Source organism: Arachis stenosperma, chromosome 1, assembly GCF_014773155.1.
Source record: "Arachis stenosperma cultivar V10309 chromosome 1, arast.V10309.gnm1.PFL2, whole genome shotgun sequence".
Taxonomy (NCBI): Eukaryota; Viridiplantae; Streptophyta; class Magnoliopsida; order Fabales; family Fabaceae; genus Arachis; species Arachis stenosperma.
In genome coordinates, this window is record NC_080377.1 from 62,286,324 (window position 1) to 62,310,589 (window position 24,266).

The 24,266-nt window shown below is 36.9% G+C and overlaps 1 non-coding gene across 1 annotated transcript; it reads left to right on the forward strand.

Annotated features, from left to right (window-relative positions):
- Positions 1 to 14,802: 14,802 nt before the first annotated feature.
- On the forward strand, positions 14,803 to 14,910 carry LOC130951990 (small nucleolar RNA R71). The gene has a single exon (XR_009074178.1). It is a non-coding gene; the product is annotated as a small nucleolar RNA R71 (small nucleolar RNA).
- The last annotated feature ends 9,356 nt before the right edge of the window (positions 14,911 to 24,266 follow it).

Consider the following 24,266-nt stretch of genomic DNA (forward strand, 5'->3'; position numbering starts at 1 on the left):
CCTTGTGAGCTTCAGAATCCTTCTTGCTCTTGGAGAAAGGATTGAAGGTCTTGATGGTCTTGGGACAAGCGTGGAAAACCTCATATTGAGGTGAAAATTGAGGTTCATAACTTGGGAGGAAGGTTGTATATGTGGGAGGTAATTCATGTTGATGAGTATCTTGAGGTGGTATGTACGGATGTAGTTGTTGGTAGTAGTCGTGTGGTGTTTGAAAATGTGGTGGTTGAGGATTATGTTGGAGGTATGAGTCATAGGCAGATGGTGGTGAAGGTATGTAATCATTGTGAAATCCACCATATCCTTGGGTTGAGTATGTGCATTGGGAAGGGTATGGCTCATTGTAGTATAGAGGAGGTTGCTCCTTCCAAAATTGATGCTCCAATCCCATGATGCAATCCAAAATTGAAGTTATCAAACCCAACAAAATAATCACAACCAAACTCCAAACTAAGAGAGTGATAACTCATAAAGAAAATAGAAAATAAAAATTAAAGTCATCAATTACAAAAGAAACAAAAATCCTAATTAATAGCAAAAACAAGCAAATAACCCAAAAAGTATATATTCACATTATGGACATATTTACAACAACCAAAATATAGCACTCATGACACTAGCTCCCCGACAACGGCGCCAAAAGTTTGATAAGAGAAAATTTTGCCAATTCAGAAAACTGGATAAAGTAATTCCCTCGTGAGTATAGTCCAAACCGGCAATGGATTCTCTCAATCAAAATTTAATCCAAGATATTGTCACAATTCAATACAAAACTAACCGAGAGTATTTAGTCTCTCGGGTCATTCTCCCTAGGAACTAGTGCCAACAAGTGCATAAAATTGATTGTGAAAGGAAAAAAGGGGTTTTCAATGATGAGAGTAAACAAAATAAAGGAATTAAAGAACGATTCAAAACTGCAATTAATAAACTAATAAAGGAATAAAAGAACTATGTATGTAATGTGAACAAGTAAAACTATAAAGTAATGAAAATGTGGTTCAAAACATAAATAAAACCTTGACTTGGGATGAGTTATGGAATCCCTTCCTTACCATAACCACAACTATGATAATTATGATGGATAAATCTCACGAAGTCAACCCTTAATATCGAAGGATAAGTCAAGTGAGCATCATTGTTATTAATCCATAAATCCTAGTTAACTTACCAAATTAATTGGTAAAAAGCTAGCGTTAGGAGAAACAATAACAACTAACAACTCAAGAATTATCACTAAATGCTGAAAATTATAGCTCTAGTAATCCATAAACTCATTTTCCCTAAGCCAAGGGGTGGAATTTACCCCATAATCAAAATTAGCATTTCATCGAACACATGGAGGGCAATATCATAAAACATGGCAAAATTGGAAAAATGATAAAAGCTATGAACCATAAATGATCAAAATCAATAAAAGTAACTCAAACAAATATGTAATAATCATCAAACATCAAATTCATCAACTAGAAATCCAAAATTGCAAAATCATATGTGTATTGACAAAGTGACTTAAAATAGAAAAAAGTGTAGAACAAAGAGTATAATAAAAGAGGAAATTAAAGAAATACTTACATTGAGATACCAAAATCCAAAAGCAAAACTTGAACTATAAAATTCTACATCGAAAACCTAATTAAAAACCTAATGAAATTAAGAGAAAACCTAAGCTAACTACCCTAAAACTACACCTAAAAATTATTGTATGAAGTATGGTAGTGTATTTTCTGATGTGTGGTTGCTTCCCCCTTCAAATATGCTCTAAAGCCTTAAAAAATGGGCCAAAAAGTCCCTCAAAACGTGAGTCCATGTGACTTTTTAATGGAGGCACACGTTGGTACCTATGCGTATGCACAGGTCTGTACATGGGCACACTTGTTGATTTTCCTCCTGTGCGTGGGAACAGACCTGTGCGTGGGCCTTGGGCACAGACTTGTGCGTGGGCACAAGTGCTGATTTTCATTCTGTCTTGAGTGTGGCACAGGTGCTGATTTTGACCCTGCCTTGTGCGTTGGCACAGACCTGTGCATGGGCACAGGTATTGATTTTGACATTTGTGCGTGGGCACAGGCTGAAATGCTTTTTTCCTTTGTTTTCTTTATGCTTTCTCCCTTTTTGCATGCTTTCTTCCACTTATACCAAACTATTCTTACCTCTAGGATCTGAAATTACTCAACAATCATATCACGGGATCAAATGGATAAAAGTGGGATTAAATTGCTCAATTTAAGCACAAAAACGCATGTTTTCACATTTAGGTTCAATTTAGGGATCAAACACAAAAGTATGTTATTTCAGTGAATAAGTGTGAGTATATATGATGAAATCCATCCAATTCAAGCTAAAATATATCGTCAAATATGGGCTCATCAATTCTCCCACAATTAAACAATAGCATGTCCTCATGCTAAATCAAACAAGGAGAATGATCAAAGGGAAACAACTTATTGAATGCAACTATCTATATGCATGCAAGTATGTATATACTATATAACTATATATACTATAGTATCCTATTGAATTGGTGAAAACAAACAATCAAATTCTCAAGCAAGTATATAGACATATAGGGCTAAACAAAAAATTAATTTAATGCAATCAAAATCTAAAGAATTGATTTACTCATCAAAATAAAGCAACTTGCAAGAATACATGATAATAAGTATGGAAACATAGAGTTGAGTGATTGAACCCTCACTATGTGTGTATGCACTCTAATCACTCGGTGTCTAAGGGTTTAATCATTCAAATCTCCTTCTAATCATGCTTTTAAGAGATTACTTTTCATCTAACAATCAACAAATATATGATGAATGAATGCAATTATCATGAGGACTTATTAGGGTTGCAATGGGGTTAGGGTCAAGGTGGGATAAATATGGCTAAGTGGACTAAATTGAATTGAATCCTTGATTAGATTAAGTATCCTACTCAACCTATATCAATCAAATCATAAAAATGCATTCTAACCACTCATTACTTCTTTTAACACACATTCATGCCTTAGTTTCTATTCAAAACACATATGTATTTCTTATTCATTCATTTCTCTTTTTTTTTTCTTTGGGGCAACCTTTGTCCCCTCTTATTATTATTTTTTTTCATTTTATTTTTTTTCTTTTGTTTTCTTTTTCTAGGACAAATGCATATGGTTAAAGAAAATTGATACATAAATGTGCACCCATTTTCCAAAATTTTCTTTTTCAACGCATATCCAATACAAACTTTTTCATTCATTATCATTCTTTTCCAAAATTACCCCCACACTTAAATGAAACACACTCTTCAACTTAAGCTAATCAAAGATTCGATTCAAGGTAATTCATGGTTTTTCACTTAGGGTTGTGATATGCTAACAATTAGAACAAAGGGATTAAGAGGCTCAAAAGGGTTAACAAAGGTAGATGCAAGGGTAGGTCCATATGGGTGAGTGAGTTTAATTCAAAAATGGCCTCAATCATGCTAAATGCATTCAAAATATCAAACATCAGAAATAAAGAATCAAGCAAAACCAAGATTACAATGATAGAAGGAGCATAGCACATAATGAACAAAATTTGTGGTTATAATGTGTAACCACTCATTAAGACTCAACAACTCACAAGGTTGTTTTGTTCTATCTCTCTTCTATGTTCCATAAAAATCATTCAAGCAAGTTTTAAAAATAATTTTCCAAATCAATTCAATAGAATGCCCTTGAAACAAAATTCTTGAAAATTTTTGTTGTTTTTCACCAAAGTTATTTCCTATATATGTATGTATGTATGTATGTTATGATAGATACAATTTCAAAATCTTTCCTAGTTTTATTCCTAATTTTCAACATTGCAAAAACTAACATGAACAATTAGGACAAAATTGAACTAAGCACTATGCTATTCACATAATCCAATCACAACTTCTATCTATAAATATATATCCTGCAAATGCAATATATATACATTAACTAGAGTAAGGATGCAATAGTAAAAAATACTAACAAATATCTACAAGAAACATAATAAAGGAAAACAAAATAAAGTGCAAAGTATTCGGAAAAGAGAATTTACCCCCCAAAATGGCGAATCCTCCTCCACACTTAAGCGGTTGCACGGTCCTCCGTGCACAAACACAATCCGAGTAGAATGGCTATGAGGCTCCACCTTCAGTTGGTGGGTACGGGGGCTCGGGTTGCTGAATAAATCAATTTAAATAAGAATTGAGGAAATTAGATGTGTATGGTACGATAAAAGACAATGTGTGTATTCTAAGTGTGCGCACACTTTAGAACAGACACATTGGCCGGGTAAAGCGGTATCCACACAATCAAAAGAAATAGCATACATTCCTCAATTAGGTAGCCTAGGTTGCAAGTAAAGAATAAGCAAAACTTAGGGCCCAAGCAACCCTAGATAACCACAAAGTGAATTGAGTATTTGATATTTGATATTGAAATTGTGCAAGTGAAAGCCCAAAATTAGTATAGAATAGCACAATAAATAATAACCAATCCAATAATGAGCAGAAAACTCCTTATTCATCATGAAACATAAATAAAAGGTCACATGATAAAGATACTTGTTACAAAAAGTGGCAAGCTTGATAAGGATCAAGTTGAGTCACTCAAACAAATGCAATGCATCAACAAGGAACAAGTACCGATCATGTGATGAATTTAATATGAAAGCTCATGATGAACAAGTAATTTTCAATTCAATTCACTCAATTCAATGCTCTTACATGATTTGTCCTAGTGGTAAAATCAAAACATGAGTTATTAAACCCACTAGGTGCTAGTAAATTAAGGCAAAGTATAAGTGCATTGGTGGAAACTTTGTGCAACAAACAGCCCAATCATTATCAAACAAACACAAGCAACTTATTCAATTAACAAGTAAGTAAACAAAACTAATATAAATACTAAAATGAAAATAAAATACAATGAAAACTAACTAGAATAAGTAGAAAATAGGGCAAAAGGGAGAGAGGAGAGAGATGGAGGGGGTGAAAGTGCGTTAGGGCTTAATTCAAAGTGCAATAAAAATGTTGCCCCAAAACAGCACTTGTGCGTACGCACAAGCATGTGTGCACACGCACACAAGGTGAAACAGGGGAGGTGACCGGACGCACAAGGGTGTGCGAATGCTCTGAATAGAAAGGGGATCAAGAAGTGTGAGTACGCACAAGCGTGTGCGAATGCACAGAAGACTCTTTTTTTTGTTGAGGATCGCGTGTGCGTGCGCACACAAGACCGTGCGCACACACAGGAGCAAAAATGGGTGGGGTTCATACGCACAGGACGTGCAAGCGCTCCCACCAGAGGGAGTGTAAGGACGTGTGCGTACGCACAGGAGGTGTGCAGGCACAGAACGCAAAACAGAGGCAGATGCGCGAGCACATAGCGTGCGAGTGCTCTCAACAAAGGGCATATAGGCTGGTGTGCGTACGCACAGGTGGGTGCGTACGCACAGTATGCAGAACTTTGTTGTTGTGTGTGTGCGCACAAGTGGGTGTGCACGCACATGCCCTATTTTTTCTAAAAAATTTTCTTCAAATTCTTGGGCACCAAACCTTAGGTCAATCAAAATTCAACTCCAAACATTCAAAAATCCATAAATGCATGATCCATATGAAAATTAACCTACCAAACTCAGAATTAAACTAACCTAAGCTAGCTAAGATAGGCAAAAATACAAAAAATCAAGACTATAAACAAAGAGAAAGGGTAAGAAAGATATTACTATGGTGGTGTCTCCCACTTAGCACTTTGGTTTATAGTCCTAAGTTGGACTTTTTGAGGAGACTCTTGCTAGGGTGGCTTGTGTTTCCACTCCTCTTTGAACCTCAATCCATGCTTGGTCCTTAAAGCTCCTCCGGAATCCCATATTCGAGTTTCCTGTTCTCCTTCTTGCAGATTTTTATGCTCTAAGCTGGATGGACAAGCTCCTAATTGACCCTTGAAGTACCCCAACACTCTCTGAAAACCACTCAATTGTGCTTCACACCATGCTTGAGCCCCAACTCTTGAATTGATTTTCTTGAAGAGCCGTGGATTCTCTTGGCAACCAATACCCATTTCTCCAACATGTACCAACCCAAGAAGGATCTTAAGTTGGTAATCCGTCTCCAAGATAGCATACTGATGGGGGCCAATGAAGCTCAACGGTGAGATTGCTACCCACTCAATGTGCTCTTGAAATGGAGTTACTTCCTCACCAACTTCCTCTTCCCCATCACTCAAATCATAACATAGAGGTTGTGAGAAGTCTACCTCCATGTCTCTCTCAAACTTAATGGGAAGAGGCTCATCAAGATCATTAAGGAGATTGACCAATGAGAAAAAAAAATCATCAATGATGGAATCCTCATCTTGATCAATCACCCTCAATTTTCCTTTTACTCCTTCCAAGTCAACCATCCCACCTTCCTCCTCTTGTTTCAATTCATGCTCTGTCTCTTCTTCTTTCTCTTGTGGCTCCATGCTCTCCTTTTCACTACACCCTTCAATTGCTCCTTCACACTTTTCAAGAGGAGTGCCTTGATCGGATGAGCTTAGTAGAACAGAAAGGTTCACCGCATCGGCTATGGTAGCCATAAATTGCCCTTTTGAGTTTCGGAATCTTTCTTGCTCTTGGAGAAAGGCTTGAAGGTTTTGATGGTCTTGGGACAAGGGTGGAAAAACTTCATATTGAGGTGAAAATTGAGGTTCATAATTTGGGAGGAAGGTTGTATATGTGGGAGGTAGTTCATGCTGATGAGTATCTTGAGGTGGTATGTATGGATGTAGTTGTTGGTAGTAGTGGTGTGGTGTTTGAAAATGCGGTGGTTGAGGATTATGTTGGAGGTATGGGTTATAGGCATATGGTGGTGAAGGTATGTAATCATTGTGAAATCCACCATATTCTTGGGTTGGGTATGTGCATTGGGAAGGGTATGGCTCATTGTAGTATAGAGGAGGTTGCTCCTTCCATTGATGCTCCAATCCCATGATGCAATCTAAAATTGAAGTTATCAAACCCTACAAAATAATCACAACCAATCTCCAAACCAAGAGGGTGATAACTCATAGAGAAAATAGAAAATAAAAACTAAAGTCATCAATTACAAAAGAAACAAAAATCCTAATTAATAGCAAAAACAAGCAAACAACCTAAAAATAATCTATTCACACTATGGAAATATTTACAATAACCAAAATATAGCACTCATGACGCTAGCTCCCCGGGAACGGCACTAAAATTTTGATAAGAGAAAATTGCCAATTCAGAAAACTAGATAAAGTAATTTTGTCATGAGTATAATCCAAACCGGAAATGGATCCTCTCAATAAAAATTCAATCCGAGATATCGTCACAATTCAATACAAAATTAACCGAGAGTATTTAGACTCCCGGGTCGTTCTCCCTAGGAACTAGTGCCACCAAGTGCATAAAATTGATTGTGAAAGGCAAAAGAGGTTTTCCATGATGAGAGCAAACAAAATAAAGGAATTAAAGAATAATTCAAAATTGCAATTAATAAACTAATAAAGGAATAAAAGAACTATGTATGTAATGTGAACAAGTAAAATTATAAAGTAATGAAAATGTGGTTCGAAACATAAATGAAACCTTGACTTGGGATGAGTTATGGAATCCCTTCCTTACCATAACCATAACTATGATAATTATGATGGATTAATCTCACTAAGTCAACCCTTAACATCGAAGGATAAGTCAAGTGAGCATCATTGTTATTAATCCACAAATACTAGTTAACTTACCAAATTAATTGGTAAAAAGCTAGCGTTAGTGGAAACAATAACAACTAATAACCCAAGAGTTATCACTAAATGTTGGACATTATGGCTCTAGTAATCCATAAACTCATTTTCCCTAAGTCAAGGGGTGGAATTTACCCCATAATCAAAATTAGCATTTCATCGAACACATGGAGGGCAATATCATAAAACATGGAAAAATTGGGAAAATGATCAAAATCAGTAAAAGCAACTCAAACAAACATGTAATAATTATCAAACATTAAATTCTCAACTAGAAATCCAAAATCGCAAAATCATATGTGTATTGACAAAGTGACTTAAAATAGAAGAAAGTGTAGAACAAAGAGTATAATAAAAGAGGAAATTAAAGAAATACTTACATTAAGATAGCAAAATCCAAAAGAAAAACTTGAACTATAAAATTCTACATTGAAAACCTAATTAAAACCCTAATGAAATTGAGAGAAAACCTAAGCTATCTACCCTAAAACTACTCCTAAAAATTATTGTATGAAGTATGGTAGTGTATGTTCTGATGTGTTGCTTCCCCCTTCAAATATGCTCCAAAGCCTTCAAAAATGGGCCAAAAGCCCCCAAAACGCGAGTCCACGTGACTTTTTAATAGAGGCACACGCTGGTACCTGTGCGTACGCACAGGTCTGTGCATGGGCACACTTGCTGATTTTCCTCCTGTGCGTGGGCACAGGTGCTGATTTCCATTCCGCCTTGAGCGTGGGCATAGCCTGTGCATGGGTGGTGCGCGAAATTGTGAACTATACTTTTTCACAACTCTCATAATCCCTGGTAATGGCTCCAAAAACGTGGTAGCTCAATACCATGGCATTACACAACTTCGCACAACTAACCAGCAAGTGCACTGGGTCGTCCAAGTAATAAACCTTACGTGAGTAAGGGTCGATCCCACGGAGATTATTAGTATTGAAGCAAGCTATGGTCATCTTGTAAATCTTAGTCAGGCAAACTCAGATATATATGGTGATGAACGAAAATAACATAAAAGATAAAGATAGTGATACTTATGTATATCATTGGTGTATGAGCTTCAGACAAGTGTATGAAGATGCCTTCCCTTCCGTCTCTCTGCTTTCCTACTGCCTTCATCCAATCCTTCTTACTCCTTTCCATGGCAAGCTCGTATAGGGTCTCACTGTTGTCAGCAGCTACCTCCCATCCTCGCAGTGAAAGCTAATGCTCAATACTCTGTCACAGTACGGCCAATCACCGGTTCGGTTCCCTCCCCTACCGGAATAGAATAACTCTTTTGCGTCTGTCACTAACGCCCAGTAGGTTACAGGTTTGAAGCACGTCACAGTCATTCAGTCATTGAATCCTACTCAGAATACCACAGACAAGGTTAGACCTTCCGGATTCTCTTGAATACCGCCATCAGTTCTTGCCTATACCACGAAGACTCTGATCTCACGGAATGGTTGGCTCGTTTGTCAGGCGAGCACTCGGTTGTCAGGCGATCAACCATGCATCGTGCAATCAGGAATCCAAGAGATATTCACTAAGCCTCAGATGCTTGTAGAACAAGAATGGTTGTCAGTCACCTTGTTCATGGGTGAGAATGGTGATGGGCGTCAATCATCACCTTCATCATGTTGAAGAACAAGTGATATCTTGGATAAAGAACAAGCGGAATTTGAATGAAAGAACAATAGTAATTGCATTAATACTCGAGGTACAGCAGAGCTCCACACCTTAATCTATGGTGTGTAGAAACTCCACCGTTGAAAATACATAAGAACAGGGTCTAGGCATGGCCGAATGGCCAGCCTCCCAATGATCTAAGAACTCGAATGTCCAAAGATGATCTAGAGATCTAAAAGTGATCAAAAGATTTTCTATACAATAGAAAAAGGTCCTACTTATAATAAACTAGTAGCCTAGGGTGTACAGAAATGAGTAAATGACATAAAAATCCTTTTCCGGGCCCACTTGGTATGTGCTTGGGCTGAGCAATGAAGCAATTTCGTGTAGAGACTCTTCTTGGAGTTAAACGCCAGCTTTGGTGCCAGTTTGGGCGTTTAACTCCCATTTGGGTGCCAGTTCCAGCGTTTAACGCTGGGATTTCTTGAGGTGACTTTGAACGCCGGTTTGGGCCATCAAATCTTGGGCAAAGTATGGACTATTATATATTGCTGGAAAGCCCAGGATGTCTACTTTCCAACGCCGTTGAGAGCGCGCCAATTGGGCTTCTGTAGCTCCAGAAAATCCGCTTCGAATGAAGGGAGGTCAGAATCCAACAGCATCTGCAGTCCTTTTTGGTCTCAGAATCAGATTTTTGCTCAGGTCCCTCAATTTCAGCCAGAAAATACCTGAAATCACAGAAAAACACACAAACTCATAGTAAAGTCCAGAAAAGTGAATTTTAATTAAAAACTAATAAAAATATACTAAAAACTAACTATATCATATCAAAAACATACTAAAAACAATGCCAAAAAGTATACAAATTATCCGCTCATCTCAACACCAAACTTAAATTGTTGCTTGTCCTCAAGCAACTGAAAATCAAATAGGATAAAAAGAAGAGAATATGCAATGAATTCCAAAAACATCTGTGAAGATCAGTATTAATCAGATGAGCGGGGCTTTTAACTTTTTGTCTTTGAATAGTTTTGGCATCTCACTCTATCCCTTGTAATTCAGAATGATTGGCTTCTTTAGGAACTCAGAATCCAGATAGTGTCAATGATTCTCCTAGTAAAGTATGATGATTCTTGAACATAGTTATTTATTGAGTCTTGGCTGTGGCCCAAAGCACTCTGTCTTCCAGTATTACCACCGGATACATACATGCCACAGACACATAATTGGGTGAACCTTTTCAGATTGTGACTCAGCTTTGCTAAAGTCCCCAATTAGAGGTGTCCAGGGTTCTTAAGCACACTCTTATTTGCCTTGGATCACAACTCTTATTCCTTTCTCTCTCTTTTTTTCGGTTTTTTTTCGGTTTTTTTTTTTTTTGAAATGCTTTTTCTTGCTTCAAGAATCATTTTATTGATTTTTCAGATCCTCAGTAACATGTCTCCTTTTTCATCATTCTTTCAAGAGCCAACATTCATGAACCACAAATTCAAAAGACATATGCACTGTTTAAGCATACATTCAGAGAACAAAAATATTGCCACCACATCAAAATAATTAAACTATTATAAAATTCAAAATTCATGCAATTCTTTCTTTTATCAATTAGGCACGTTTTTATTGAAGAAAGGTGATGGATTCATAGGACATTCATAACTTTAAGGCATAGACACTAAGACACTAATGATCACAAGACACAAACATGGATAACCATAAGCATAAAAATTCGAAAAACAGAAGAACAAATAACAAGGAAATCAAAGAACGGGTCCACCTTAGTGATGGCGGCTCTTTCTTGCTCTTGAAGATCCTATGGAGTGCTTGAGCTCCTCAATGTCTCTTCCTTGTCTTTGTTGCTCCTCCCTCATGATTCTTTGATCTTCTCTAATTTCATGAAGGATGATGGAGTGTTCTTGATGCTCCACCCTCAGTTGTCCCATGTTGGAACTTAGTTCTCCTAGGGAGGTGTTTAGTTGCTCCCAATAGTTTTGTGGAGGAAAATTCATCCCTTGAGGAATCTCAGGGATCTCATGATGAGTGAGATCTCTTGTGTACTCCATCCTTTTCTTGGTGATGGGCTTGTCTTCATCAGTGGGAATGTCTCCCTCTATGTCAACTCCAACTGAATAACAGAGGTGACAAATGAGATGAGGAAAGGCTAACCTTGCCAAGGTGGAGGTCTTGTCCGCCACCTTATAGAGTTCTTGGGCTATAACCTCATGAACCTCTATTTCTTCTCCAATCATGATACTATGGATCATGATGGCCCGGTCTATGGTAACTTCGGACCGGTTGCTAGTGGGGATGATTGAGCGTTGTATGAACTCTAACCATCCTCTAGCCACGGGCTTGAGGTCATGCCTTCTCAATTGGACCGGCTTTCCTCTTGAATCTTGCTTCCATTGTGCGCCCTCTTCACATATGACTGTGAGGACTTGGTCCAACCTTTGATCAAAGTTGACCCTTCTAGTGTAAGGATGCTCATCTCCTTGCATCATAGGCAAGTTGAACGCCACCCTCACACTCTCCGGACTAAAATCCAAGTATTTCCCCCGAACCATAGTGAGATAATTCTTTGGATTCGGGTTCACACTTTGGTCATGGTTCTTGGTGATCCATGCATTGGCATAGAACTCTTGAACCATCAAGATTCCGACTTGTTGAATGGGGTTGGTAAGAACTTCCCAACCTCTTCTTCGGATCTCATGGCGAATCTCCGGATATTCACCCTTTTTGAGTGAAAAGGGGACTTCGGGGATCACCTTCTTCAAGGCCACAACTTCATAGAAGTGGACTTGATGCACCCTTGAGAGGAATCTATCCATCTCCCATGACTCGGAGGTGGAAGCTTTTGCCTTCCCTTTCCTCTTTTTAGAGGGTTCTCCGGCCTTGGATGCCATAAATGGTTATGAAAAAGCAACGCTTTTACCACACCAAACTTAAAATGTTTGCTCGTCCTCGAGCAAAAGAAGAAAGAAGGGAGTAGAAGAAGAAGAAATGAGGAAGAGGGAGATGGTGGTGTATTCGGCCAAAGAGGGGGAAGAAAGGGTGTTTAGGTTGTGTGAAAATGAAGGGTTGAAGAAGGGTATATATAGGAGAGAGGGGGGTAAAGGTTCGGCCATTATGGGTGGGTTTGGGAGGGAAAGTGGTTTGAATTTGAAGGGTGAGGTTGGTGGGGTTTTATGAGGGGTGGATGTGAGTGGTTGAGAGAAAGATGGGATTTGATAGGTGAGGGGTTTTTGGGGAAGAGGTGTTGAGGTGATTGGTGAATGGGGGAAGAAGAGAGAGAGTGATGGTAGGGTCCTGTGGGGTCCACAGATCCTGTAGTGTCAAGGAAAAGTCATCCCTGCACCAAATGTTGCTCAAAATCACGTTTTGAGCCATTTCTGGCGTTAAACGCCGGGCTGGTGCCCATTCCTGGCGTTTAACGCCAGGTTCTTGCCCTTTACTGGCGTTTAACGCCAGTCTGGTGCCCCTTTCTGGCGTTAAACGCCCAGAATGGTGCCAGACTGGGCGTTAAACGCCCAACTGCTAGGCTTACTGGCGTTTAAACGCCAGCAGCTTCTTCCTCCAGGGTGTGCTGTTTTTCTTCCTGTTTTTCATTTTGTTTTTGCTTTTTTCATTGTTTTTGTGACTTCTTATGATCATCAACCTACAAAAAAGATAAAATAACAAAAGAAAATAATTAATTATAAAACATTGGGTTGCCTCCCAACAAGCGCTTCTTTAATGTCATTAGCTTGACAGAGGACTCTCATGGAGCCTCAGAAATGCTCAGAACCATGTTGGAACCTCCCAACACCAAACTTAGAGTTTGAATGTGGGGTTTCAACACCAAACTTAGAGTTTGGTTGTAGCCTCCCAACACCAAACTTAGAGTTTGACTGTGGGGGCTCTGTTTGGCTCTGTTTTGAGAGAAGCTCTTCATGCTTCCTCTCCATGATGACAGAGGGATATCCTTGGGCCTTAAACACCAAAGATTCTTCATTCACTTGAATGATCAACTCTCCTCTATCAACATCAATCACAGCCTTTGCTGTGGCTAGGAAGGGTCTGCCAAGGATGATGGATTCATCCATGCACTTCCCAGTCTCTAGGACTATGAAGTCAGTAGGGATGTAATGGTCTTCAATCTTTACCAAAACATTCTCTACAAGTCCATGAGCTTGTTTTCTTGAGTTGTCTGCCATCTCTAAAGAGATTCTTGCAGCTTGCACCTCAAGGATCCCTAATTTCTCCATTACAGAGAGGGGCATGAGGTTCACACTTGACCCTAAGTCACACAAGGCCTTCTTGAAGGTCATGGTGCCTATGGTACAAGGTATAGAAAACTTCCCAGGATCCTGCCTCTTTTGAGGCAGTTTCTGCCTAGACAAGTCATCCAGTTCTTTGGTGAGCAAGGGAGTTTCATCCTCCCAAGTCTCATTTCCAAATAACTTGTCATTTAGTCTCATGATTGCTCCAAGGTATTTAGCAACTTGCTCTTCAGTAACATATTCATCCTCTTCAGAGGAAGAATACTCATCAGAGCTCATGAATGGTAGAAGTAAGTCCAATGGAATCTCTATGGTCTCATTTTGAGCCTCAGATTCCCAAGGTTCCTCATTGAGGAACTCATTGGAGGTTAGTGCACGCCCACTGAGGTCTTCCTCAGTGGCGTCCTCCTCCTCTCTTTCCTCCCAGAATTCGGCCATGTTAATGGCTTTGCACTCTCCTTTTGGATTTTCTTCTGTATTACTTGGGAGAGTGCTAGGAGGGAGTTCAGTAACTTTCTTGCTCAGCTGACCCACTTGTCCTTCCAAATTTCTGATGGAGGACCTTGTTTCATTCATGAAACTTTGAGTGGTCTTTATTAGATCAGAGACCATTGTTGCTAAGTCAGAAGTATTCTGCTTAGAACTCTCTGTCTGTTGCTGAGAAGATGATGGAAAAAGTTTGCCATTGCTAAACCTGTTTCTTCCACCATTATTGTTATTGAAACCTTGTTGAGGTCTCTCTTGATTCTTCCATGAGAGATTTGGGTGATTTCTCCATGAAGAATTGTAGGTGTTTCCATAGGGTTCTCCTAGGTAATTCACCTCTTCCATGGAAGGGTTCTCAGGATCATAAGCTTCTTCCTCAGATGAAGCATCCTTAGTACTGCTTGGTGCATTTTGCATTCCAGACAGACTTTGAGAAATCAAATTGACTTGTTGAGTCAATATTTTATTCTGAGCCAATATGGCATTCAGAGTGTCAATCTCAAGAACTCCTTTCTTCTGACTAGTCCCATTGTTCACAGGATTTCTTTCAGAAGTGTACATGAATTGGTTATTTGCAACCATTTCAATCAATTCTTGAGCTTCTGCAGGCGTCTTCTTCAGATGAAGAGATCCTCCAGCAGAGCTATCCAGAGACATCTTGGATAGTTCAGAGAGACCATCATAGAAAATACCTATGATGCTCCATTCAGAAAGCATGTCTGAGGGACATCTTCTGATTAATTGTTTGTATCTTTCCCAAGCTTCATAGAGGGATTCTCCATCCTTCTGTCTGAAGGTTTGGACTTCCACTCTAAGCTTACTCCATCTTTGTGGTGGAAAGAACTTTGCCAAGAAGGCATTGACTAGCTTTTCCCAAGAGTCCAGGCTTTCTTTAGGTTGAGAATCCAACCATATTCTAGCTCTGTCTCTTACAGCAAAAGGGAATAGCATCAGTCTGTAGACCTCAGGGTTAACCCCATTAGTCTTGACTGTGTCACAGATTTGCAAGAATTCAGCTAAAAACTGATGAGGATCTTCCATTGGAAGTCCATGGAACTTGCAATTCTGTTGCATTAGAGAAACTAATTGAGGCTTAAGCTCAAAGTTGTTTGCTCCAATGGCAGGGATAGAGATGCTTCTCCCATAGAAGTCGGGAGTAGGTGCAGTAAAGTCACCCAGCACCTTCCTTGCATTGTTGGCATTGTTGTTGTTTTCGGCTGCCATGGGTTCTTCTTCTTTGAAGAATTCGGTCAGGTCCTCTAAAGAGAGTTGTGCTTTGGCTTCTCTTAGCTTTCTCTTCAAGGTCCTTTCGGGTTCAGGATCAGCTTCAACAAGAATGCCTTTGTCTCTGCTCCTGCTCATATGAAAGAGAAGAGAAAAAGAAAATGTGGAATCCTCTATGTCACAGTATAGAGATTCCTTGAAATGTCAGAGGAAAAGAGAAATAGAAAGAAGAAGGAGAAGGAGAATTCGAACTTTAATTAGATAAGGTTCGAATTGTGCATTTAGAAAGAGTGGTACTCCATAAATAGAAGGATGTGAGAAGGAGGGAAGAGGATTTTCGAAAATTCAATTAAAAGATTTTGAAAACATTTTGAAAATTTGATTGATAATTTTCGAAAATTGAAAGTGGAAGAGAAATCAAGTGATTTTTGAAAAAGATTTTGAAATTAGAAACTAAAAAGATTTGATTGAAAACTAGTTTGAAAAAGATATGATAAAAAAAATATGATTGAAAGGTTATTGTCTTAAAAAGATGTGATTGAGAAGATATGATTTGAAAACCATTTTAAAAGATATGTTTTGAAAATTATTTTAAAAGATTTGATTTGGAAAATTAGTGACTTGCCTAACAAGAAAAGATATGATTCAAACATAAAACCTTCCTTAACAGAAAAGACAAAAAATGTTCAATCAAATCATTAATTGTTAGAAAGTATCTTTGAAAGGAAAGAAATTAATTTTGAAGGCATTTGATTGAAAAGATTTGATTTGAAAAAGATTTGGTTTTGAAAAACTTGAAAAAAAATTGATTTGAAAACAAAATCTTCCCCCTAGCACCATCCTGGCGTTAAACGCCCAGAATGGTATACATTCTGGCGTTTAACGCCCAAAATGCTACCTCTTTGGGCGTTAAACGCCCAACCAGGTGCCCTGGCTGGCGTTTAAACGCCAGTCTGCCTTCTTCACTGGGCATTTTTGAATGCTCAGCTTTTTCTGTATAATTCCTCTGCAGTGTGTTCTGAATCTTCAATCCCTTGTATCATTGACTTGAAAAGACACAAATTAAAAATATTTTTGGATTTTTAATAATTAGAATGCAACAAGAATCAAATAACAATGCATGCAAGACACCAAACTTAGCAGTTTGTATACTACTGACACTAATGAACTGAAAATGCATATGAGACACACAAAATACTTCAAGTCAATAGAATTCAAAGGTTAGAACACAAAAATCATCAAGAATTACTTGAGGATCCTTAAGACACATGAATGAATGCATGCAATTAACACCAAACTTAAGATGAGACACTAGACTCAAACAAGAAATATTTTTGGATTTTTATGATTTTGTAAATTTTTTGTATTTTTCGAAAATTAAGTGGAAAAAGGTATCAAAATTCTTAATGAAAATTCCAGGAATCAGTGCAATGCTAGTCTAAGACTCCGGTCCAGGAATTAGACATGGCTTCACAGCCAGCCAAGCTCTCAAAGAAAGCTTCGGTCCAAAACACTAGACATGACCAAAGGTCAGCCAAGCCTTAGCAAATCACTGCTCCAAAAGCAAGATTGATACGAAATCAACAAGCTCTTGTGGTGATAAGTTGAAACCTCGGTCCAATCAGATTAGACATGGCTTCTCAGCCAGCCAGATTTCAACAAATCATCATGAAACTCTAGAATTTATCTCCAAGAATTTCGAAAAAAAAAATACCTAATCTAAGCAACAAGATGAACCGTCAGTTGTCCAGCCTGAACAATCCCGGGCAATAACACCAAAAATTTGATGTTGTTGCCGGATCTTGGCACTGATGTTACCAAAGGCTTGCTCAAAACTAGAACAATCCCCGGCAACGGTGCCAAAAACTTGGTGCGCGAAATTGTGAACTATACTTTTTCACAACTCTCATAATCCCTGGTAATGGCTCCAAAAACGTGGTAGCTCAATACCATGGCATTACACAACTTCGCACAACTAACCAGCAAGTGCACTGGGTCGTCCAAGTAATAAACCTTACGTGAGTAAGGGTCGATCCCACGGAGATTGTTAGTATTGAAGCAAGCTATGGTCATCTTGTAAATCTTAGTCAGGCAAACTCAGATATATATGGTGATGAACGAAAATAACATAAAAGATAAAGATAGTGATACTTATGTATATCATTGGTGTATGAGCTTCAGACAAGTGTATGAAGATGCCTTCCCTTCCGTCTCTCTGCTTTCCTACTGCCTTCATCCAATCCTTCTTACTCCTTTCCATGGCAAGCTCGTATAGGGTCTCACTGTTGTCAGCAGCTACCTCCCATCCTCGCAGTGAAAGCTAATGCTCAATACTCTGTCACAGTACGGCCAATCACCGGTTCGGTTCCCTCCCCTACCGGAATAGAATAACTCTTTTGCGTCTGTCACTAACGCCCAGTAGGTTACAGGTTTGAAGCACGTCACAGTCATTCAGTCATTGAATCCTACTCAGAATACCACAGACAAGGTTAGACCTTCCGGATTCTCTTGAATACCGCCATCAGTTCTTGCCTATACCACGAAGACTCTGATCTCACGGAATGGTTGGCTCGTTTGTCAGGCGAGCACTCGGTTGTCAGGCGATCAACCATGCATCGTGCAATCAGGAATCCAAGAGATATTCACTAAGCCTCAGATGCTTGTAGAACAAGAATGGTTGTCAGTCACCTTGTTCATGGGTGAGAATGGTGATGGGCGTCAATCATCACCTTCATCATGTTGAAGAACAAGTGATATCTTGGATAAAGAACAAGCGGAATTTGAATGAAAGAACAATAGTAATTGCATTAATACTCGAGGTACAGCAGAGCTCCACACCTTAATCTATGGTGTGTAGAAACTCCACCGTTGAAAATACATAAGAACAGGGTCTAGGCATGGCCGAATGGCCAGCCTCCCAATGATCTAAGAACTCGAATGTCCAAAGATGATCTAGAGATCTAAAAGTGATCAAAAGATTTTCTATACAATAGAAAAATGTCCTACTTATAATAAACTAGTAGCCTAGGGTGTACAGAAATGAGTAAATGACATAAAAATCCTTTTCCGGGCCCACTTGGTGTGTGCTTGGGCTGAGCAATGAAGCAATTTCATGTAGAGACTCTTCTTGGAGTTAAACGCCAGCTTTGGTGCCAGTTTGGGCGTTTAACTCCCATTTGGGTGCCAGTTCCAGCGTTTAACGCTGGGATTTCTTGAGGTGACTTTGAACGCCGGTTTGGGCCATCAAATCTTGGGCAAAGTATGGACTATTATATATTGCTGGAAAGCCCAGGATGTCTACTTTCCAACGCCGTTGAGAGCGCGCCAATTGGGCTTTTGTAGCTCCAGAAAATCCGCTTCGAATGCAGGGAGGTCAGAATCCAACAGCATCTGCAGTCCTTTTTGGTCTCAGAATCAGATTTTTGCTCAGGTCCCTCAATTTCAGCCAGAAAATACCTGAAATCACAGAAAAACACACAAACTCATAGTAAAGTCCAGAAAAGTGAATTTTAATTAAAAACTAATAAAAATATACTAAAAACTAACTATATCATATCAAAAACATACTAAAAACAATGCCAAAAAGTATACAAATTATCCGCTCATCAATGGGCACAGGTGCTGATTTTGACATTCGTGCGTAGGCACAGGCCGAAATGCTTTTTCCTTTGTTTTCTTCATGCTTTCACCCTTTTTGCATACTTTCTTCCACTTCTACTAAACTATTCTTGCCTCTAGGACCTGAAATCACTCAACAAATATATCACGGTATTAAATGGAATAAAAGTGGGATTAAATTGCTCAATTTAAGCACAACAATGCATGTTTTGACAAATAGGTTCAATTTAAGGATCTAACACAAAAGTATGCTATTTCAGTGAATAAGTGTGAGTTTATATGATGAAATACATCCAATTCAATCTAAATTATATCGTCAAATATGAACTTATCACATTGCCTATCTAGTTCACGTCTTTAGCCAATTCTTGTCAGTTCCTCGTACTACTCACTATACGACAATTCTTTACGTTCTTCGCTACATCAAAGGCACCCTATTTCATGGCCTTTAGTTTTCTTCCCATTTATCTTTATTCCTTCAGGCATACTCAGATGCTGATTGGGCTGGTGATCCTGCTGATCGTCATTCTTCTACTGGTTATTATTTTTTTTTTGGCGACTCTCTCATTTCCTGGCGAGCTAAGAAGAAAACGTTCACTACTCGATCAAGCACGGAATCTGAATACTGTGCTCTCGCTGACACCACTGCTGAGGTTGTCTCGATTTGTTAGCTTCTTGAAAACTTGGGTGCACCGCAGTTGTCTCCCATTGATATTTTTTGTGACAACCGCGGTGCTATTCAGATTGCCCATAATGATGTGTTTCATGAACGCACCAAACACAATGAGATTGATTGTCACTTTATTCGACAACGCATCCTTATTGATACTATTCGTCTCATCGCTGTTGAAATACTGGATCAAATTGTTGATATCTTCACGAAGGCTCATCATCCGATTCATTTTTGAACTCTGTTATCCAAACTCAAGATGGTATCTTTAGCTCCCACTTGAGTTTTAGGAGAGATGTTAGAGAATAAATTAGAATCAATATTAGATCAATTAGTATTATTTATATTTATATAGCATATTTGTATATTAATTATAAGATTGTATACTTTTATTACTCTGATCCTTCTAGCACCTATATATACCCCTTGTACATCGTACTTTTTCACAACCTAAATAATACACTCTTTCAGATTACTCTCTTGTTTCTAACACCCAAAATTTCTAAGGTTCATCACCACTGAGTTTCGTCCTCTACATTATCCATGCATTCACTATCATAATTTTTCTACAACAATAAAAAGTTTATACTTCAACTACACTTTAAATTAAAAAAATTCACTAATTCCAATATCAAGTGAGTGCATAATAAACTATATATAATTTTTGTACGCTTAAATCATTTTGAGAGGAAGAATTCTTTGTACTCTCCCGTGCACTAGAAATTTTTTCCTTGCACTTTGAATTTGTTATGGCAACTTCTTGCAATCGATGGAGTTTTGGGGCCTTTTCCAACCACCATAACTTTCAAGATTGGCATTACCTCTAATTCCTAGTTTCAATGGTATATTTCCTTCATCCTTATATGAGCTATAAAGATAAAGCACAAGGTCTCTACCTTCATGAAACCTCTTTATAGTGGTGCATGTAATCTCTAACATCATCCTAGTACATTCATTGAGGATACAAAGTCGACTACTGGCTTGTAATTTGCTAGTAAATTTACTTGACTTGGATGTAGTTTCTTTTGCTTTTTTTAGTCCACCTATGTAACACTAGACATTTAGGAATGTCATGCACATCCCTGCATACCAACATAGTGATAATGTGTTCACATGGAATGCCAAATGATTTCATATGCATGCATGAACAAGTGACTCAATTACCATTATCCACCCACTCAACCTTCCACACATCTGTTAGTTTGGCATACCTACAAACATAATAAATTACACTATTATGTCTTGTTTGGAAATCCACAACCTTCATTGCACCATCCCGAAGAAGAATAGGCCAAAATAGAAGAAAAACCTCCCTTGTGTAAATATCAGTAGCACACATTTCAAGGGGTTTAATATAAGTTTGCATAACTGAAACACCACAAGAAGTTTCATATTTAGAGTAAAATTCTCTAAACCGCATATGGCCCAACATTCATTAGAAGTGCTCAATGAACTTGGACAAGTCATAATGAGGATTAGTATACTTTTCAATAAGTGAATGCAAGCCCTCACACTGTGATGTAGCAAAAACTTTTTCTCAAATATAAGATGTTGCCCATGATTGACATTTTTCATTAATTTTATTTATCCATTCTTTTTTCTCAACCCCAAATTCCTCTACCAATACTTGTCCCTTGCTGTGGAACAATGGAATCTCATAATTTCGTAACATATCATCTTTAAATTTAGATGTGAAACGAGGATTACACATATTTGTCATTGCATTATGCAAGAGATACCAAGCATATAATATGTGGATTGTGGTGAGTACCAGGAATACTTCCTTAATTGAATTTTTAATAGAGGATGGGGCATTACCATTCATTGTCTCCAAAAAATATTGCAGCACCCATATGTAAGTCTCATTATTGAAATTTTTTAGTTTCCTTAATTCCAAGACCATCTATGTTAAATCATTAAGAAAGAGATATTTGAGAGTACGGAAGCATACTTGAATTTGTGAGTATAATTGAAAGAGTTTGATATTTTTTTATCTTCTTCAATCAAATCCTTCTGTATCCTTGATAAGGCTGAATCGCAACTCCTGTGATGGGAAAAGAACTACGAAATCGGCTTTAATTTGTTGGGGACCAAATCTTGAAGTCACTATTTATATTTGACTGTAACACCCATTAAATCCTAAAACTCAAAAAAATATATCTCTGGTTTTAATCTCATTTAATTCTAAATCAAAAGTAATGATTTATTTAATTCAACATTTATGACAATAAATGTGATCACCGTTATAAAAGTCATTTAATGTGAAATAACTTAATTTGTGATCATAATTAATATAAGGTTTATCTAAGGCACATGTTAAGAATACAAAATAAGAAAATTTTATTTGAAAATATAAAAAATTTAAGTTTTTAATATATTTATTTTGTATTCATTAAATAGAAAAATTTAAAATTTTTAATTAGTGGTAAGCTTATCATGTGTCTTTAGGGCACATGTTAGCTAAACCCATTAATATATGTATTGTCTATAAATATATTAGGAAATAATCATTTCCTTAACACTCATCAGTCTCATCTGTTACAATGCTTGAAACAAGGACAACAGTTTGATTGTGATGGTTGACATTGGCGAACATAACAAATGAACATCTATATTTATTTTTGTTGTATATAGTATCAATTGCAACGTCTCCAAATAATTCAACCATCACACAAAAAGAGATTTAGTAATATTTTATTTGTTGCCCAAAGCTCTTGGTAGTATAAAGATTTATCTTTTGCAACCATCTCCTATAAAAATTTTAGTGCTGTACTCATATCATTTGAAATTTCACACTTTATCATAGCTATTTGATTATACATATCTCTAAGACTATAGTTCAACTCGTCAACATCGCCATTTTAACTTGCTAGCAAACCATAAATTTAGGATGTACTAATTTTTTACTTGTGCATCTTGTTCAAGAATGCAATTTCGGCTTTGGACATCCTCTAATGACCTGGTAATAACCTGCTCAACCATCCTTTTAATGGGTAATACTACGGTGTTAAAGACATTATTCTTTAGTAGGTGATGAAATGAGGTGGTAGACTGTATAGGTGAACGTGTGTTATTATTGTTGTTCAATACACCGAGACAATTTGATACAAAACAGGAATGATAAAGGTGTTGGCCCCATATAGATTAATTACGTGTGGTTAAGCTGATGTTAATGTTAATTTTATATTTGGATTAGACCTTTTTTTAAGTGATGTATTTTTTTACTGTAATGGTGGGTTTGGCATTTTTGTTTGTTGTTAAAAAGGGATGACGTGAAAGTCTCTCATTCAGCCAAAAAAACAACAATAATAATAATAATAATAATAATAATAATAATAATAATAATAATAATAATAATAAGCAGTGAAAAAAAGATTTAGGATTTGAACCAACATTGAGCCACTTCATTGTTGTTGTGTATATTTATAATGACATAAAAAATATACATAGAAAACTATGCATAAAAATAATGTATATTTTTTAATATAAATTAGAGAGAGAAATAAGTGTAATGAGATGGGATGACCATTTGATAATAAGATCATTCTACCTATTCTTAAAAGAAATATGTGATAAAAAAATATCCTCTTGTATGTTGTATGATATATGTTATCTTTTCAGTTACAAGTATATATATGTTATTTTATATTTGATAATTTTTATGAGTCTGAAAGAAATAAAAAATAAAAAGCATGGATTGATTTTATTAAAATAAATAAAATAAACATAAATTAATATATATGTTTTTTAAGTTAATTATATTTTTACCTTCTGTTACTTATATCATTTATAATCAAATTGAAATAAATATATACATATCGAATTTATGTACTTTCTTCTATCATAATTTTCATGTCATGTTTAACTTCTTATACTTATAATTTGATATTTACATAATCAAATCTTACTTTTCTTGTCACACATTGTATATTCTTTTATCATTTATTTATGATTTGTATGATTACAAAATAAAATCTTGTAACATGATTATATATAATTGAAAGATAAAATATTTTTAACTTGATAAATATTCTCATGTGTTTTTTTTTCCATTAAAAGAAAAGAACATAAGTACTTAACATTCTTAAATATTCTTCGACAAATTTATATTCTTCAACAAATACAATTTTTAATATATAACGTTACTTATATAGTATTTTTTTGAGGTACTGAGACAAAGACTGAGAGACAGAGACTCAATATCATGTTTGTTGGTTCAGAGACTAGTATTAAAATTTCTGTCTCTGTCCCCAAAATTTCAATATTTCAGTACCTTCAAAAAGTGGAGACACAGGAGACTAAAATTTTTAGAGATGGAGACTGAAACTTTAATAACATTTTATACCTAAAATATCTTCATTTCAATAAATTAATTTTAATTTTATCCTTTGTACAAATTAAATTAGAATTTCATTCTTATTTCAATTTCTGTCTTTCACTTTGCACCAAATAAAATACTGAGATTTATTTCAATCTCTATCTCTTAGTCTCTGTCTTTCAGTCACAGTCTTTCCGTCTCTGTCTCTCCACCAAACACTATCCTAGGACTACTAGAGTACTGGATTAGGGAGTTTAGTACTATTATCGTGATATTCATTTACTATAACTTATGTAATTTGTTACTGCTGTGTTTTTTATTATTTTTTTGACAGTTTGACAACAG